Source organism: Talpa occidentalis, unplaced genomic scaffold (genome assembly GCF_014898055.3).
Source record: "Talpa occidentalis isolate TD23 unplaced genomic scaffold, MPIMG_talOcc4v2.1 talOcc4.3, whole genome shotgun sequence".
In the NCBI taxonomy this organism is placed as follows: Eukaryota; Metazoa; Chordata; class Mammalia; order Eulipotyphla; family Talpidae; genus Talpa; species Talpa occidentalis.
The window spans coordinates 71,302,710-71,322,919 of record NW_023603184.1 but is presented as its reverse complement, the minus strand read 5'-3'; the positions used below and the strand labels follow the sequence as shown (position 1 = coordinate 71,322,919).

At 40.7% G+C, this 20,210-nt stretch overlaps 1 protein-coding gene across 10 annotated transcripts in view; it reads right to left on the bottom strand.

The window, feature by feature from the left end:
* MGAT5 (alpha-1,6-mannosylglycoprotein 6-beta-N-acetylglucosaminyltransferase) overlaps window positions 1-20,210 on the bottom strand; it is a 320,132-nt gene that overhangs the window by 222,420 nt on the left and 77,502 nt on the right. Inside the window, exon 3 of one of the 10 annotated variants that reach the window (XM_054699671.1) lies at window positions 7,701-7,934. The exons of the other annotated variants lie outside the window; for them this stretch is intronic. The gene's annotated coding sequence lies outside the window, so the exon portion shown is untranslated. The remainder of the gene's footprint in view (window positions 1-7,700; window positions 7,935-20,210) is intronic. 10 annotated transcript variants of the gene reach the window in all.

The following is a 20,210-nucleotide window of genomic DNA, read 5'->3' as shown; positions in this document are numbered from 1 at the left end:
TACTTTATTCTTTATAAAGTAATTTTCTCTATTTTTGTCCAGCTATAAACTCAGCTTTAAAATTACCCAAGGGGGTATAAGGAGAAGGTGCACACCAATATGGGCTTTTGGCTGCTACATACCACAGAAGCAGGACACTAGTGAAGATTCACAGTATAGAAAGCCCTCTAAGAAAATGCACAGAAAGAAGAAATAGAACACCTAAACAGACCAATTACAAGCAGCAAAATTGAAATGGTAATCAAAAACCTCCCCAAAAACAAAAGCCCAGGACCTGATGGATTTACAAATGAATTCTACCAAGCATTCACAGACAAATTAGTGCCTACCTTCACAAACATTCCAAAAAATTGAGAAGGAAGGGACAATACCAAACACATTCTATGAAGCCAATATTACACTAATACCAAAACCAAACAAGGACAACACAAAAAAGAGAAAACTACAGGCCAATCTCCCTAATGAACACTGATGCAAAAATCCTCAATATAATTTTAGCGATCATTATCCAACAATGTATCCATAATTCACCACGACCAAGGAGTATTCATTCCAGGGACACAAGGATGGTTCAACATCCGAAAATCAATCAATGTTTTCCAACACATCAACAAAAAGAAATATAAAACCATATGATAATATCAATAGATGCTGAGAAAGCTTTCGACAAAGTGCAACACCCATTCATGATAAAAGTCCTTGAAATTCTTGGGATACAAGGAACATACCTCCACATCATAAAGGCCATATATGACAAGCCAACAGCCAGTATCATTCTCAATGATGAAAAGCTGAAAACATTTCCATTAAGATCTGGAACAAGACAAGGATGTCCACTCTCACCACTGCTTTTCAATATAATACTGGAAGTCCTAGCCAGAGCAATAAGACAAGAGAAAGACATACAAGGAATCCAAATAGGAAAAGAAGTCAAACTATCACTACTTGCAGATGATATGATAATATACATAGAGAACCCCAAAAACTCCACAGAAAAGCTAATTCAACTCATCAATCAGTTCAGTAAAGTGGCAGGATACAAAATCAACACGCAAAAGTCAGTAGCCTTCCTATACACAAACAATAAATCTGAAGAGGAAGAAATCAAAAAAAAAAAATCCCTTCTATTATCGAAACAAAAAAAATCAATACTTGGGAATAAATCTAACAAAAGAGGTAAAGGACCTATACAAAGAAAACTATAAAACACTGTTTAAAAAAATAGAAGAAGACACAAAGAAATGGAAAGACATCCCCTGCTCATGGATTGGAAGAATAAACATTATTAAAACGGCCATCCTACAAAAGCAATATACAGATTCAATGCTATTCCAATAAAAATTTCAATGTCATTCTTCAAAGAAATAGAACAATTATTAATGAAATTCATATGGAATCACCAAAAACCCCGAATAGCCAAAGCTCAACTGAAAAAAAAAGAAGGGAATGGAAGCATCACACTCCCAGACTTCAAACTATACTACAAAGCCATAATCATCAAAACTGCATGGTATTGGAACCAAAACAGACACACAGACCAATGGAATCTAATAGAAAATCCAGAAATAAACCCACAGATTTATGGTCAACTAATCTTTGACAAAGGAGCAAAGACTATGCATTGGAGCAAAGAAAATTTGTTCAATAAATGGTGCTGGGAAAACTGGGTCGCTACATACAAAAGAATGAAGCTTGAATACTACCCTACACCACACACAAAAACCAACTCAAAATGGATTAAAGAACTAGACATAAGACCTGAAACCATAAAATACATAGCAGGAAATATAGGCGAAACACTACATGACATGCACCTCAAAGACATCTTTACAGACACATCACCCAAAGCAGTGATAGTGAAGGCAAAGATAAACAGCTGGGACTACATCAAATTAAAGAGCTTCTGCACAGCAAAAGACACAATAACAAAAACAAAGAGAAACCCACCGACTGGGAGAACATTTTTGCACACAACAGTAATGATAAAGGAATGATCACAAAAATCTACAAAGAGCTGATGAGACTCACCAACAACAAAGAAAATAATCCTGTCAAAAAATGGGCAGAAGAGCTAAAAAATTTTCTTTGAAGAGGAAATGCAAATGGCCAACAGGCATATGAAAAAATATTCAACATCACTTGTAATCAGGGAAATGCAAATCAAAACTACCATGAGATACCATCTCACACCAGTGAGAATGGCACATATTAAAAAAACTAGCAACAACAAATGTTGGCGAGGGTGTGGAGAAAAAGGAACTCTCCTGCACTGCTGGTGGGAGCACAAACTGGTCCAATCACTATGGAGAGTTGTGTGGAGATTTCTTGACCTACTAAAGATAGAGCTTCTATATGATCCAGCCATTCCACTCCTAGGGATTTACCCAAAGGACACAGAAACATCAATTCCAAAGAGCACCTGCACCCCTATGTTTATAGCAGCACTGTTTACAATAGCTAAGCTTTGGAAACAATCCAAATGCCCAAAAATAGATGACTGGATCAAGAAGATGTGGTACATATACACCATGGACTATTACTCAGCATTCAAAAAAGATAAACACATGCAATTTGCAGCAACATGGATGGCGCTGGAAGGGATCATGCTCAGCGAAATAAGCCAGAAAGAAAAAGAAAAACCGGATGGTCTCACTCATAGCAGGAATCTAGAAAACTTAAATAAGGGGCCAGGAAAAAGAATAACTATAAGAAAGTAAAAATCAAAATCAACAAACAACTATGAACCAGAGACACGCTATGGGGGTACAGGGCGGGGAGGGGAGGGATTGGGGACAAAATAAGGGGGTCGCAATTGTATGGGGAATATAAAAATAAAATTTATAATTAAAAAAAAAAAAGAAAATGCACAGAACTGGGAAATAAAGCCCTTTCCTCCTGAAATTTCTCTCCAGTGCCCTCTATGGGTAAGGTTAAACAAGGGGCCACCAGCAAAGGGAAAGTATTTAAGAGGCCCAGATCCAGTTTTACAGAGCATACAAAAGGGTTAAAATTAGAGTGACAGGTTATAACTCAACAACAGCACATCTGGTATGGTCAAATACATTTAGGTGATGCTATAGAGATACTACAGGAAAGAAATTGTGTAGCATCCTCTGCCTGGAGGACTTTAGGTAACTTTTATTAACAGTGAACACAAGGATTTTAATTGGGGACTTTTCTTACCCTGTGTTTTTTTGTTTTGTTTTGTTTTGTTTTGTTTTTAATAATTCTTTATACAAGAACCGGGTACAGGTCAGAAGTGTGGGAGGGTGAAAGGATTCACCAGAAACAGAGCAGGGAACAGAACAGGCAGACTGATGAAATACACTGCTGAGGGGAGCAGCGGGCGAGACAGGAGAGTTCTGTGGTGCCATGTGGGATTCTAGGCAGCAGGCCGTATCTAACCCGTGCTGCAGAGGCTGCAGACAGCTTCATAGTGCAGTGCTCAGCCACCTGCGCCACCATGGAGGCCCTTACCCTGTAATTTGTTAAGGGCTGACCCTGAATGTTTATATATCTATAATGTTACAAATCCTTTTAACTTTCCTATAGATTCTCACTTTCCCCTTCAAAAGAACACTTCTCTTGTCTGTTTCACCCACTGTTTCTCTACCTTCCCAAACATACAAGCATTCATAACACAAACACGTATTATGTTGTAACAAAAGATATGGCTGTGACTGATCCCACACTAATTCTAGCTATTCTGATTATTATATCTTGAAACAGTGACTAAAAACACCCCAGTCTTTTCCTCTTTTATCATAAAGATTACTCCCTCTGTATAAATCCTTCCTATTTTATACTAATATCCTTATTTGAAAAATCACACAGTGAGCCTGGTATTTTCTGGATCCAATACTTCCAGCCTTGATCCTCTAAATCAGACTGTATTTTATCACTTTAATGGGTAGTAGCTGAGTGTTAAGCTTGATGATCACGCCATAGTCTAGGTAAGAGAGTCATGTTTCATTCCCACATGCCATGCTCCATGACCAATGGAAGACAACCCATTAGCACCAGCAGCTGCCACTCTAAAGAACACAGAACTGTCCCAAGAACACAGTGGTTCCCCACTGCCATGAACCAGAACAGAGGCCATACAAATGCCAAGAAAATCAAGTTAAAAGGATCCTAAAGTAAACCAAGGACCTTCGCTTTTCGAGGAAGTCTTGGCTGCCAAGTTCACCCTCAGGAACCATACAGTACAATTCAATGGTAAATTAAAATGAGTTAAGAATTCAGCTTTTCCAGCCCATTTTAAAAAGGCATACTAACAAAGGGGTTGGTACCAGTATTTTTTTGAGTACTATTTTTTTTTTTTTGCTTGTTGTAAACAAAATTTGTAGTTTAGAACCTGAGTGGTCATAAATGCTACACCCTGCGGAGAATGAATACAAATAAGGTCCAGCCAAGAAGAGCTTGTCTCTAAAACTCACTGTTTCAGGTTTACATTTTCTGGGTTCACATGGAAGCAGGGAATAAAACAAAGCAGTAAAGAGATCCTATGCAAAGCTCAATCCAATAAGGACATTTTAAACTGTATGGTTTCACAGACAAGTGGTCATTCCATGGTCAAGTTTTTTCTTGTCATGACGTGAGTTTCACAAGGAGGAAAATGTCAGCAAGGCCATGGAGCCACTGCCCTAGCACGTGTTCTGTTGTTGGGAAAAAGGAAGGGTGGAGTGTCAGAGCCAAGCTTTGTGAGAAAGTGATGGGCCAGCAGGGGTAGAACATCACAATCACATTGGTCGATAAGCTCCTTGTTATTTGTGGCTAGACTAAAAACTGGGTCAAGAAGATTACTTTCTAAATTAGGCTACCAACATATGACAATCAGGGAGATTTCACATTTAAAAAACCCTGAGTTTTTGACATCTCCTAAAAAATGAACTATCTGGTAACAATGAACCCATTTCAGAAGAGACTTTAGCAGGAATGGAGTTGTGGACTTTGCTCTCAAGTTTTCCAAACTACTTTATATATCTGGGCACTGACTCACGCTGTAGTGCAATAATATCCTAGTGTAATCATTACCTCCAATAAGGGCAGGTAATATATGCTATTTTTATTTCTCTACAAATTTCACCAGTCTCCAGCACATAGTTCCAGCAACTGTGCCCACTTACTAGTAAACTTTATACAATAAACTCTTACATGAATTTTACTAGACCTTCTGTTTTATACCCTCTTATTTTGCTCTTATCATTTTGAAACATTTCCTCCCCACTTTATAGGTGAGTTTCCAAGAATTAGCTAACTACACTTCCAACCTTCCCCAGATAATAAGTGGTACAGTTTGATCCCAAGTTTATTTGACTCCAACACAAGCAAAAGAGTATGGACAAATAAACAAGGGTATAGGGGGAAAAAAAGCTGCAAACACTGTCTGGTTCCCAGATAGGTTTTACTCCCCAACTATAAACAGAAAGTACAGATATTATAGGATCATTGCCTCTTCTGCAAATCTCTTAAGACTCTTGCATTGAAAGATCCAATATTCACCTCCCAAATCTTCAAGTGGGGCTAATTCTGCCATGGGGATTAGTGACCATACTTCAGCTGAACAATTTGAAAAGCACTGAATTTAAAGCTATCATGCCTTCAATTTGAGATAACAAAGGCAAAAAGTCATAGAGGGAAGTCATTCCACTAATGGGAAATAAGGATTCTTAGCCAAGGGGCAGAGCAGTGGAACAAGCACTCAACAACATTCTCTCTGGGGCTACATACCAGCTGGCTGGGAAATAAACAAATGAGTAGTAAAGCTACTTACTTTAAAATACAAAAGGTACTGTTGCCCTTGACAATTTGAAGAGAAATCAGGGCTGTTATCTGATAAGTCAGAAGTCCAGTAATATTCTAAAAGTCTTTATCATACAGGGTGGTGATCCTCTGAATATGTCCTAAAGGTAGTGATATTTCAGCATGAGAGCAAAAGAACTACCCACTCTTTTCTCTGGTTTCTTATGCCATCACAAGATAGAGCATGATAAGAGGAAATTACCCTTTCACATTTGTGTCCCTAACTAGACTTCGCAAAGACAAAAACCAGTATCTTCCTGTCATTACCCAGCACCTTCTACAGCAATTGCATAAGGTAGGCATGATGTGATCTTCCCTTTCTCAGACTGAAAGCAAAGAGTCAAGAAAGGATCCCATACAGGAACACATAGATGCATATCTAAATCACTGTGTATTGGAATTTATCATAAAAATGACAGGAAATCAACACCTAATCTAAAGCTTTGAGGGGCCAAGCACGTGACACAATGCCTCCGAGAGATTTGGAGGCTGCCCATGAAATAGGTTGAGCCTCAAACTTTACTTTTTGAATATTAATTTGCATGTGATTCATCTGGGAATGTAGTTATTCTGCAAATTCTAGTCAGTGGGTCTCCAGAGTCAGCATTTCTAATAAGCTTCCAGGTGTCGCCGATGGTGCAGGTTTATGAGCCCCTCCTCCTTTTAGCAGCATGGATCTCGGAACTCCAGTGGGGACCAATAACCATCTTTGTTCCTTGCAGCCCACACCAAGCTCCAAGCTGCTGAGCCAACATGTCACAGAGGACAAAGGTTGATGTTGTGTGCATTAGATTGGAAATAATCTTTTCCTTTTATTACACTCAACATACGTTAATTTATCAGCAATCAACCCTACGGAGTAAGAATTAGTACAAGGTGTGAGCTCTTAAAAACACATCTCAAGCTTTCTGAATAGCCTATATAAGGGGTCCTGATAACTGGGAGCCATAGACTCCTACAGGAATCTGATAAAAGCCATAAATACTCTTTGTCCAAGAATATACAGATACTAAAGGTTCCTAACATTTCAGAATTTTCATAGACTGTGCCTGAATCTACAAAAGGAAGTCAAGTTTCTGTCCTTGAATAAGACAAAGACATAATGTTAACACTTACTCAGCAAAATGTATTTTTAAAATACGGGCATTTTCCAGCACTGTCTCTGGAAACTTACTACAAATCATGAGCATGCCTACAAACAGGTCACATGCCTTAACACAAAATGAGGTGAGAGACAAATAAAACTGAAAATGTCAAGACATAGCCACAACCCTGGAAACAAGAACTGTGATTGGCATTGCTCCGGCCCATGTTTTCTTAAAAGCACGCAAGAAATTGTGTTTGTACCGGCTGTCCACAGAAGGACTGCAGGATAGAGGGGCGGAGAGGAGAAAACAAATTAAAAGGCAAACAGGGAAAAATTAGCTTGGGAAGGGCTCACTGAACTGCTGACAGAATAGACTCCTGAGGTGAAAAACAAATGCAAAGGAGATTTGGCAGAATCCAAAAGGAACATGATCAGAATGAGAAATGAGGCCACAGTCAACTCTCAGCTACGAGTCAGAAACCCAGGCAGCAAGACTGGCATGTGTGGAGATGAAGAGAAAAAAGTTCCCTGGACAGAAGGGGAGCAAAATGCAGGAGAGGAATGAGGAAGCAAGTTGAGAGATTCCTAGTACCTAGGGAAAAAACCTGTAGTAGAAGCGTGGGGAGCTATACTCGTGCGCGCGCACACACGTGCAAGAAGGCACGCACATTATGAGGACAGCAGGAAATCTAATCCAATGCAACCTGACCTATGCCCTGTTTTAAAAAAGAGAGACCGACTGGAGATAGGGAACAATGAGCTGCCTAAGCCCTTATAAATCAGCTTAAAATTACAAACGAAAGCCTACCTGGTAGGACATACCAGGATGCGCATTCTCACACCAGTCTGCTCCTTTCCATTAATGCAAGAAATGACGAGACAGAGACATCATCTTATGTGTCTTTCATCTGAGCCATTTACTGTAGGGATGGGCCACTTCTCTTGGGGTGGGGGGAAGAGGCACAAATGAGAGCTGGAATAGGGATGACTGTGTCCCAGTCCATTCGTTTGAAATCTCTGCTGCATTTGGAAAGTAAGTTTCCTGAAATGAGAGGTTGGGGGACAACTAAGAGTCCATGCAAGAGTCTAAGAAAGATGTACAGCATTGTTCTTTTCAGCCTGTAATTTCATGCAGAATATCAAATCCTATTATTTGCTGTTCAAAAAGCTCTTGAAAGTCTCTGCAGGCCTTCCTCCCCCAACAGAATCTTTACACCGAGATGGCTGACCACACAAAGCCCAGTCACTGAGGCATCACAAAATTAATAATGGTGGTAAAGCAGTTACCATTATTAGTGCTTATCCTGTGCCAGGCTGCATTTAAAGCCCTTTACGTATGTGAGCTCAATTACTCCTCTTGCTGGCCCAGGGGAGGGAGCTATATCTGCACTTTACAGATGAGGAACCACATCAGGGAGGGAACTCAACTGCCCAAGGTCACAGCAGCTCTAATAAGAGGCAGGATTCTAATGTCACCAGTGCTTCCCAAACTTTCCATTTCACTACACTGTATCATTCACAAATGTCTTCGTGATACCCATAGGCAAAAAGAAATCACTATTCAAAGCTCCATCTACTAACTTGTTAGGTCTGAACAACTTCACAATAAGTATGTGGTGTCTGGCTGACATAGCTGTTTTCCTCAAACAATTTTCAATATCCCTCGAAATATCTGTGGCTTTCCTGTGGCACCCCAAGGTCACCTCAGCACAGTTTGGAATTCACAGACCTATGCTTTCATGCGTAGTTGCACCAAGGTTGCACTTCCCAGAATGGGGAAGAAAAAAAAATCTGGTAACACCTGCCTCGGGACCATGAAAGACAGTAACACCTGAGCCCTACACCCTCACAGAAGGCTTTTCCCATCTAGCCCAAGAACATTTTCCAACCTTATCTCCTGCCACTCCCAAGCCTAGTCGGCATTACAGAGGCAGCCATTGAGGCCCTCTGCCCACAGGGCTGCAGGCCCTCCCATGCTTCTCACCCTTCTATCCAGCCATTCCTTGTCTGGAAAGACTCCAGTCACAGACTTGGTTCACAGCCCACTCTGAGGTTTAAATTGGTTATAATCGAATTTTCTCATTCCTGGCCTTCAAGTCTGTCTCTCCCACCCCTTTGGTTATGAATCGTGCGGGCGGCACTGGTATCTTACTCATCTTGCTGACTTCCTCATAGACTATGCAGTGAGTGGTCCATAGTCCTTCCTGAGTTTTAATTAATAAAGAATGGAACAAGAGGATGATAGATTGTTTATGGGACCACAGGAAGGATTCGGCAGTGAAAGAATAAAAAATGAATGTAGAAGACTAATGAAATTGATGCCCCAATTAATGGTCTTCCTGAATCTACGTCCGTTGCAATCAGACTCTGCAGTAACTCCCATTAAGAGAAGTTTCTATTCCGGGCTTTTTAAAGTGGACTGGTCCTGTACCTTGCTCTGGCCGTAGTGCAGCAGTCACAGCACACTGTCTCAGAGCCTGGGCCTCAAAAGGCCTTCATTGCCTGCTTCTGCTGACCCTCTTAGAACCACAAGACTAATCTGGGCTAGATTAAGAGGGCTGTCCATGTGGGAAGAAGCCCAGCTGTCCCAGCTGAGATCATCCTAGACCAGACTCAGCCAGCCCATCACCCAGAACTGTAATAAAGCCCAGCTAAGGTGAGAAGACTGATGCCCTACTGCTATGAATGAACCCACTGGAGACCCAAAGAACCACCCAACTGAGTTACAGACTCATGAGCACCTATAAAGATGTATCATGTCAGAACATTAAGTAGTAGAGTAGCTAGTAACATAGCTATAGGTAACAATGAATGAATAAACAGCCTAACAAATGGCAATGGTTTCCCAAGACAGGGCCTATTTTTATTCTGTGCCATACTGAGAACCACAGTTCTTAAGCACAGGATGGCAATGTGTTAAGAAGTATATGGTGGTCTGTTTTAAGGCATCTGAACAAAATGCTTCTGCATTTAACATGGGATTCACTTGAAGTTGATGTGGATTGTCAGCCTCATCTATAATACAACCACTGTGCATTCTTTCCTCAGAAAGGAAGGAAGGAATGAGAGAGAGAGGGAGACCAGGACCATTTCTCCTTATATCTCATGGTAGCCAGTAACAATAGTAACAGCAAGCAATTATTGCCTATCTTATCTACCCTCTAAGCACAGCCCCTCCTGTGAACCAGCTCTCAACAAATGGAAACAATTTCCGGTGATAATGTCAAATCTGTTTGGAAAAGGACAGAAAATTTTTTCAATAAGTTATAGTTCGTTTTTCCCTTTCAACTTTGTTTCCCCCAATTCGGTCAACAAAATGTCTAGTTCTTCATACTGAATTGAAGACACGAAAGATATGTCTTCTGCCCTCATGTAACTCCATCAGAGGGACCTTATAAAGCCCTTGTCTTTTATGTAGCAAAGGTCAGATAAGAACCCAGCCTTGTTCTTTCTTATAAGACAGAAATTCACGGCTGAGGGCAACTGCTGCACTGGTGGCTGATGCAGTGTCTCTCCACCATGTATTTCCTCCTGAGGGCAGCTTTCTGCTCCATTTTCAGCTAGCCACGCCTACTTACCTTACCCCTTCCCAGGTAGGTCTAGGCTATCTATGCAATCATTAATTTTACAGGCTATATAAAATGCAGAATCAAAGGAGACTGAATAGGGTAACATAAGACAACAGTCCCAAGTTTGGCACAGTCCCAGGCACCTAGATCAGCTCAAAAAAGATTTCTTCCAACCATACTCAACCCCTTTTGCCCAATATAATGCCACATTTGCAATAACAACAATACTGCAAATCTTGGCAGTCATATCCCCAAAACACAGATACTTACTCAACTTACAACCAACACCAAACCAGGTATGACTGACATGGGGCCCCTGAGGGCCCTACCAACATTCAGGAACTTCTCCCTAGAAAGAATACCAACCTCCTACAATCCACAGGGTCATTAATGAGAAAGTAAGTCACTGAGATCCTGCTCAAATTAGTCTTCTGTGAAGCCTACAGTAGTTTTATTTTCTGGCAAAAGCATCTGTATGATAAGCAAGACTCCAATCGTGTACACACTGAAGCTCTCAGTGTTTAGCTGATGCTCAACTGTCAAACACCAGTATCCAACCTCCCCACTCTGGAGACTTCCCTCAGACCTCCCTCCCACTGAGCACCTAAGATGATCCCTAGATGAAGAGCAGAAAAGGTTAAGGCAGCAACATAAAAAACTATGCCAAATCTCTCTTCATTAATCTCCTTCTTATTTTGGGTGTAAAACTCTCAGGAAAACAGCCAGAGAAAGAATCATATTACCTGCTTACATAAGACTACTAGGTCTCTTTGGCCTTCTTGACCAGGACTACTTCCTAGTTAAGACTTCATTTCCTTCCGGACCGTGACAGTAAATTCTGCAGATCATAAAATTGCCTCAATCAAGAAAAAAAAATCCTCGACTCCCTGGTAAAAAGTAACACCGTGGACCATGGTTGTGCTTTCCATTGTCAAGTGGTTCTGAGCGACTTCATTCATTTTTCTTCTTTGCAATCTCTCTAACCTGTAAGTGTACTGAATTTCATCAGGAGAATTTCCCACTCAAAACCTGAATATCAAGTTTGGTCTCACAGGACCTCCATGTGATCAGGCTTCACTAATTCCCCAGTAGAGGACCTAAGTGTCCAGGTTTGGTGTTAATCAATTCAATCAGACCAAATTAATGGATTTACTTAGACTTTGTTCCTCACTTCTACTGATCTCACTACAACAAATGAAAAATATGAGAACAGACTATTATTCTGCATAAGACACCAACCCTACAATCTTCTCTTTTGCACAATAACAGAGATGATGGTCTATAAGAACACATCAGCCTCTACGGTCACCATCTACAAAGGGTGAAGATTATAAAAATCCATAATAAGCACACAGCTAGAGTGTTACAGAGTGTCATCTCCATAAAAAGGGGAGGTTCTATATCCCCTGCCCCACTTAATGAAGGATAGAACTGAGCAAGGAGAAGCTGATGAAAACTTGGAGAGAACGTGGAGGAGGCATGCGGAGCAGGCACGTGGAGCAGAGATATGTGATAAAGGCCCACCAGCTTCTCAGCTGTGGACTTGCACCAGTCGAGACATGTAGAGACATTTGCAAGAAATGTGAGTGAGAGATCAATGGGGAGGTTGACAATGGCAGTCATTACATTGATTTGTATTTTGTTTCTTCCATCCCAGACTTGCATGGCCCCTTGTGCCATCTACGGCTCCCTTAGACTTGTGGCAAGCTTTTGGGCCTCAGTGGCCCCACTTGGACCAACCGTGTTTGGCTGGGCGTTTACCCACAAGGGGATGGGTAACTTTGGGTGTTAATTGGAAAACTATTATCCTTTCTTCTCTTCCCTTTCTATGCACATTACTCTTTTAAAATTCTTTCACAGTAAGAGTATGCTTTGTCTTTATGTGGCAAATAGCAGAACCCATAGAGTGTGCAAGTTTGGGGGTCCCATAGTATCCCTCAGCCCACACACTAACAAAAGCACATAACCAAGACCTTCAGAATCAAATAAAGGATGGGGTTAAAACCACAACACACTCACCCGAAAGGTTATACTAAAAATGATGGGAATGCCCAGTGTAGTAAGGAGGTGAAAGAGGGAAGCTCTTATACACTACTGGGCAAGAATAACTTGAGGAAACCATGTAAGGGGCATTATCTCATAAGGCTGAACATGTGCAGCTCCTATGATAGAACAATTCTACTTCTAAGTATATACACAATTGTAATATGGACCTATGTTCACTAAGAACCAAATACTACAATGTTTTCAGAAGCACTATTCATAATAGTCAAATATTACAAACCAAATTCTCATTATGCTAGAATGGATCCACAAGTTGCAGCATATTCACTGTTGAAATTCCACAGCATGGTCTGAAGAAAGAATGTCTGGGCTACAACTATCGACAACAGTATAATTGAGTTTCACCATCTTACTACTGAGCAAAAGAAAAAACCAAAATAGTATACACATGCTAGTACACAGGGAAAGTTAGGGTTAATTAGGCAGCTTCAGGGACAGTACAGGCAGGGTCTTTGGGGGAGTTAAAGAGGCTTCTGAGATAAGGACAATAAATTCTAAGAAATGCTAAACAAAACATTCCCCAGAGATAAGGTCAGAAAGTCAAGGAAGACTAAACAAAGATGGTAAAACTTAAGAGAATAAGACCTTGGACAGGGGAGGTAAACTCTAAGGTAAGAGCTGGGAAACAGGAGGATGAGATTTTATAATAGAGAAAAAAGGGTTTAAATATCCCATAGACATGGGCCCCTAGACATGGCATCTTCTGCCCCGCCTTGGCATTGCTGCCTTGGAGTCTTCACTTTTATTCTTTTTCCTCTAAATAAACTTTTCTTTAAATAAACTTTACTTTCTTGAACAAAGTTTCTCTCTGCTTATCTAAAATGTCTGAGAATTCCTTTTTATGCCTTCGTAGGGCAAGATCTCATGATGGTTCAAGGCCTAAATTAACAGCACACAACAGCATCACTTTCATTTATATAGAGCCAAAAGGATATCAAATCAACCTATGCTCTTGGAGGTCAGGACAGTTACTGGGTAGGCAGAACAGGTAGTGATCACAAGAACACAAATGCCTGAGGAGGTTTTGAAGTGTCAGCAATGTTTGTTTGTTATTCTGGGTAGTTAGGTGGTGTATACAATTTGTGAAATCTCATCAAGGTACAAGCTTGTCATTCATGTATGCTTTTCTGCATGCATATTACATGAATAAAAAGTTTTTTTTTTAATCAAAAGCATTTGTTTTCTTGATAAGTCATAGCTTGCCTCAATGACTATCAAACTGTTGAGTAGATCTTGGTTCTCAATGATGGCAACTCTTGAAAATTTTCTAGTTAACTCAAGCACTAGGTGATTGCGGGTCTTGGGAAAAATCTTTTAGTCTCGAAACCTCCCCATATTTGGATTTAAAAATTGATTGGGCAAAATGTTGGCTCAGGTTTCATGATGGCTCTTGAAGTTTGAGTTTTCCCCCCTCATCTATTCCTCCAATCATGGCCTTTATGAAGTAGATCAGAACCACAGACTGAAGTTGGATGAGAGTTCATCTGGGGCCTGAGAGCACATGACACTGACCTTGTTCATCTGTATGAACAACACAGAGGAGAGCCCATGTCTTGGTACTGGGTGTGTTAAATGTTTCCCAAACCAGCCCAATACCTGATTAGACTAAATGCCACTTCACCCCCTGAGCCACCTATCGAACTGTAATTTCAGCTCAATCGTGCCATTTGCTGCAGTTTGTCAGTCTGCTGACTCTCTTTCCCCAAGAAAATGAGGTGAGGAGGAATGCAAAGTGATATTTTCACCGAGGTCAGCAGCAAGGTTTCTCTGAAAATAAAATGCAAATATTCAAAAGGCCTGTCCAGACAGGTCTCTTCCAATGAGCAAAATAGAATCTCAATGTCAAAAAGAAGATGAGTCAAACATTTCATGCAAGCATCGACTTCAGCAAATCAGCATTCTATACCAAGGAGAGCTCAGCATTAAGCTGGTTCATTTCCCACTATCACTCAACAGACAGGCAAGTCTCAAGGTCTTATTGACATCTTTCTGCTCCCTAGAAAACTAAAGTTTAATACATTACAATTGGGTAATAAAAGGCATGTTTCTGGGGAAGAAGAAGAAAACAGAAAAGAAAGGACCAGATTGCAAGCCTTTCCTGTGATTTTTCCACATAAAACTATATTTGATTTCTGAGGAGGTTGCAGATGCCCCAAGTTCCAAAGAACTCTTATTTGACATTCTCCCAAAGCAAAACATCTTAATCTTAAGGTGCTTCATGGCATTATATGAACAAGCCAATTCTATGCACAATCCCGTTGATTTCCAACAAAGATACAAAAGCAAGAGAAAGACAAGTGGCTGCTGGCTACACCAGCTAGCAGGACAGGCCTGATCTTTCCATGCATGTGGGCCCTTCATAGGGAGGGAACAGAGACCCCCGAGCAGGAAAACTGACAGGGATGGCAACATTGGGTCTCTCCTTATTGATTTTCTCTGCTCTTTAATTCGTTTATTTTCCCCAGAGGCCGAGAGTAAGATCAAGTTGTATTAAAACAGAAAATCCACTAGAAAAATATTTTTTAAAATTGTTTAAAGTTCAGTCCAAATAGAGAATTATGTTTATTAATGCTCTATTAATTATGTTTGCTTCCCTTGGGTATGAGTTATTTGACTCGCCTAGGCTCTAGGTCAAGGCCCTGTTTTCATGTAGAAGCAATTTAATTTCTTCCTTTGCTTTTCTCTCCAAATGGAATAAAGAAAAAATTTTTGGTGTATATACATATCTATGTTATTTATATTGCCAATATTGGAATAAGTAAATGTACCCTTTTACCTGTTGGGAATAAAGGCATTTCCACTCCCTGATTGACAGTCTACTTAAAATGCTTCTAAATAGCTAGCCAGCTATTCTTTTCACTGCCGAACCTCCCAGAAGTCTGGAGGAAGACTTAATCAAAGATTCTTTCTCCCTTGAGTACTAAACCCCAGAAAGTCATCCCCCCTACCCCCACCACTGAGTGCAATATACTATGGCACACATACTATAGAGAAATTCATTTTCTTCTAATCATTAAGTATTTCAATATGCACAAGCACAACAAATCGAAACATTTGTTTGTGATCAATCAGGATAAGCTCAATTAAAATCAATGAGTTGACTTAGAATACAACTGAAGAAAAATATGTAATTAGCATAGACAGTAAATTGAATATAATAAAAACTATACCTGAAGTTTGTAAAGAACTGGTCCACTTAAAAAGAAAAAACAACATTCAGCCAAGATTCAGAAAGCTCTGGGAATTTCTGAATGCGCTGTGTCCTTGGGGATTTTTCTGTACCTTCCACAAGCAGGCCTAGCTAGAATTCAGTCACACAGCTGACAGTTAGGACATTGTGACAAATGTGAAATTTCTTAGAAGTACAATACAAAGGTCTTCTAATCTTCAAACAAGGTATGGCCACTGTTATGACCAAGATTCACAAGCCAACAAGGCAACAGAGATCTCTTCCCTTAAAACCTCCCTGAGCTGTGGAAAGTCATTTTGCCAAGCCTGTAGGCACCGGACTCCTGAGGTGCGCTAGGTGGCAGGCAAAAGAGAGTAAATGGTCAGAAACAAAAACAGCATATGTCACTGTGGCCTGGTGTTTGAGCTCGGGGACACTACATATGAGATTCTCAGGAAGGTAGGTCTTTCCAAGTTCATGCCTCATTACTGGGCTTTATAAAATCACTTTTATGTCTGGCAAAATCAAGTGATCAGTATCTCCAGTAAGCAACTGTCTTTTTTAAAATAGATTAGGATCATTGTGGAGTTCACAGTGTGCCTGGAGAGAAAAATTTAACCTGGAGGCTACAACAGAGAAGTCTAAGGAGGCTCAGGTAGTTGGAGAAGGAGAAAACCAAGTCAGAGTAACCTCAGAGAGGGCAAGTTAGGTTTCCCAGAGAGAAAGACCTATTTCTTCACCTTACGAATGGTTTTTACATAGTAGCCTCCCCTGTGGTAGGCAGAAAGTATGCCCCCAAAACATCCTTATCTGACTCCCCAGAACCTATGAGTATATTAATTTATGTGGCAAAAGTGAACTAAAGTCACAAAATTAAAGTGCTAATCATAAAACCTTAAAATAAAACTGTACTGGATTATCCAGGCAGGTCTGCTATAATTGAAAAGGCTCTTATATGTGGACAATCAGGCATAAGAGTCAATGTCTAAAAGGTATCTAGAACAGCTAGCCTGAAGACAGAAAAGGGCCATGCAGTTAGGAATGTGCTAGGACAAGACCTGGAAACATTGTCCCCTTGAGTCTCCAAAGTATAACATGGCCCTTCTAATATTTAATTTTAGGCCACATAAGATTCTGGATTAGTTTCTAAAGCTGCTATAACAAGTGACCACAACCTAGTGGCTGAAAACAATAGCAATTTGTACTTCTATGGTTCTAGAGTTCAGAATTCCAAATCAGTTCCTTGTGCTCCCACCAGGTGACCCAGGGGACCACCAGCCCTGTGTTCCTCCAACTTCTGAGGGGCTACCTGCACTCCTTGGCATGTAGCAATAGCACTTGTCTCTGCTTCTGTGATCACAACGCCTTCCCCTTTTCTGTCTCTGTCTAATCTCCCTCTGCCTTTCTGTGGTAAGGACAAAGTGATGGTATTTCAGGCCCACCTTGATACTCTAGGAGTCTCCCCATCTAAGGATGCTTAATTTACATCAGCAAAGGTCTATTTTTCCATAGAAGGAAACATTTCCAGGATCTAGGATTTTATAGCCTAAAATCTCAGGAGGGTGTTAATCATACTATGAAACACTTCAGGCTTCTGGCTTTCAGAACCATAAGACAATAAACTTACGTTGTTTTAAGCCATTAAGGGTGGTAATTTGTTGCAGCAGTGATAGATAGGAAATTAACTCACTCCCCTTACTTCCCAAACGGAAGCTACAGATCAGGAAAAGGCCAGGGCAAGATGAAGGACCTATAGCCTGTCCCCGCTACTCACAGGGGATCCTTTGGGTCTAATGCTTCCCTCTTACCCCACTGGTCTGCTGGACATAAAAGGATGCTAAGATTCAGCAATACCTGGCACCTTTAGCAATTACCTTTCTTTCCTCCTACCTATCACAAGTTTGTTAAATAAATTGTATGGTAATTTCTAAGGCAAATCCTAGAAGTGGGGGAAAGAACTGACATTCATTTCAGAGAACTTCTCTTAATAATAATGAATACACTCCATCCACAAATGTCAAAGGGCTTTGCTCACAAAGCCAATAATCCCTACCACAAATAGAAGACAATGTAAGCACCTAAGGGACCACATTCCTTAATTAGGAACAGCCTCTTCAGGTAGCTTTCCTAGCATTAGAGCAGGGAACATCACACTTATAAGCACCTGTTACCATTCCTTCTGGGGCCATGTTATACTACCAGTTTTCTGTCATCTCTGTAGCAATCTCAATTTTTTTTCTCCTTTTATTTATTTTATATATTTTTACATTATTTTTCATTTTTGCACAATGTATGCATTTTCATCTTGGTTATAGTCCCCATACAATTCCCACCACGCTTGTTTTGATCCTACTCCCTCCTCCCCCCCACCCCATAGTATGTCTCTGGTTTATAGTTGCTTGTTGATTTTGATTTTTAATTTATTATAATTAGTCTTTTTCCTGGTCCCTTATTTAGGTTTTCTAAATTCCTGCTATGAGTGCCCAAAAATAGATGACTGTATCAAGATGTGGTACATATACACAATGGAATATTACTCAGCAATCAAAAAAGATAAACTCATGCAATTTGCAGCAACATGGATGGTGCTGGAAGGGATCATGCTCAGCGAAATAAGCCAGAAAGAAAAAAGAAAAATACTGGATGGTCTCACTCATGGTAATCTCAATTTTATATAACTGTGGTCTTTTCACTTATCTACCTTTCAGGACTCTACAGCAATCCCCCAGGCGACTTCTTTACCAGAACTCACCATGTTGGGAGACCCCAAGGCTCTGCTCTGCTTGCCTCCCCTCCCCTTGTCTCCAACCAGCCTTCATCCCCACAGGACAGCTGGCTGACTTTCTAAAGTATAAATCAGCTCTCATGTTAAGGTGTCAACTATCCAGAGGCTCCCTGATATGCTCCAACTCTACACTTGACCATGATCTTCCCCATCTGGCCATTGCCTAGTCTTTCACCTCTATTTCCTTTCTCTTTTTATTACTACATACCTAGCCTTCCATCCTCTCCTGGAACAAGCCGGGCTTGTTCCCATTTAAGAATCTTTGTACTTGCTGCCCCTTCTGCTATGAACGCTCTTCCTCCAGATCCGCTCTTCCTCCAGATCCGTGTGCCTGCTCTCCCTGAATCCCCACCTCAAATGTTTAAGTCATTGCCCATGATTAGAGAACTCAACCCCTCAATCGCATGCTTTCCATACTGCCCTACTTTGTATTTTTCAGAGCACAAAGAGGTATCTGAAACAGTTTCAGTTGTTTGTCAGTGCAGGGGGTGATTTCTCTCCCACTGAGGGCAGGACTCTTTCTGCCACCATATCCCCTGCCAGGACATACCAGAAGCACAGCAAATACTGTTCACAAGCAGACAATCTAGAACAATGCCAGCTCACCTTAAAAGGTATTGCTTCACTCCATCTCTTTGGTTTAAAGATAACAGTGATTTCCTGGTTTCCAACAGGAAGAGAGTCATGATCTCCCTGTTAGGGGTTTTCCTTTCTTTCTCAATCCCTATCTTGGCTTCTTTTCTCTCTCCATAGATGTGCCCCATTCTCTTTTCCACCAGTCAGCTGGCTAACTGTCCCCTTCGGGTTGTTTCTGCTCCTTTGTAGACCTCTGGCTTGCTAAGGCTCTCACTTAATCCCAGGATACCAGCCACTGGCCGAGTCCCAAGTTTTCTTTTGAGTCTCTCATTTCACCTTCTTCAAAGATCTTCTCAGTCTAGAACAAGGACACTCAGGCAAAAATTACATCTTCTAGCACTTAGATGAAGAAATACTACCAACAGTAGTAAGACCAAATGCATCTTCATTCACTTTACACTGAAAGATGAGTACGTGACCACATGATCCTCCAAAGGGGTGGGAGGGGTGTCAAACCCAACAGATGGTAGAAATCATGAGGCTATGGGAAAGGAGAGTTGGCATGAATAAGAATAAAGATTAGTAGGGGAGAGCATCTCCATGTAAACACCATGATTAATTAAAAAAAATTAAGCAGGAAAAGGACAAGTCTGATCCATTCATAAGTGCTTGTACAAAACCTCGCTTTTAAATGTCATGCTTCCTCCCAGCCCACGTACAAGAAGTCCAATTTCCGCCAGGCATACGATATGCTAGAGGGTTTTTGTTCATGTCCTATCTCATGCCTGCAGCATACACACAACTTAACTGCCACCCCATTTTTCAGGTGAAGAAATGTATGTTGAGAAATGTGCAAGGCCGGTTTATCCACAAGGAGTGGCACACACAATGCCTAAGATCCATCAAACTTTTAGGGGCCCAGGAAAATGCTTTCATTCTTTTAAAATCAGAAAGAAAATGTTAATATAATCCACCCTGAATGTAGTCATAAAATATGGTTTTCCATATTTTTTTGTTTTTAATTTATTTATTTATGCATACAAGAACTGGGGGACAGTTTGGTGGTGAGAGGATTCACCAGACGGAGTGGGGAACAGAACAGGCAGATTTGACTGAAATACACTGCTGAGGGAAGCAGCAGGCAGTCGGGAGAGG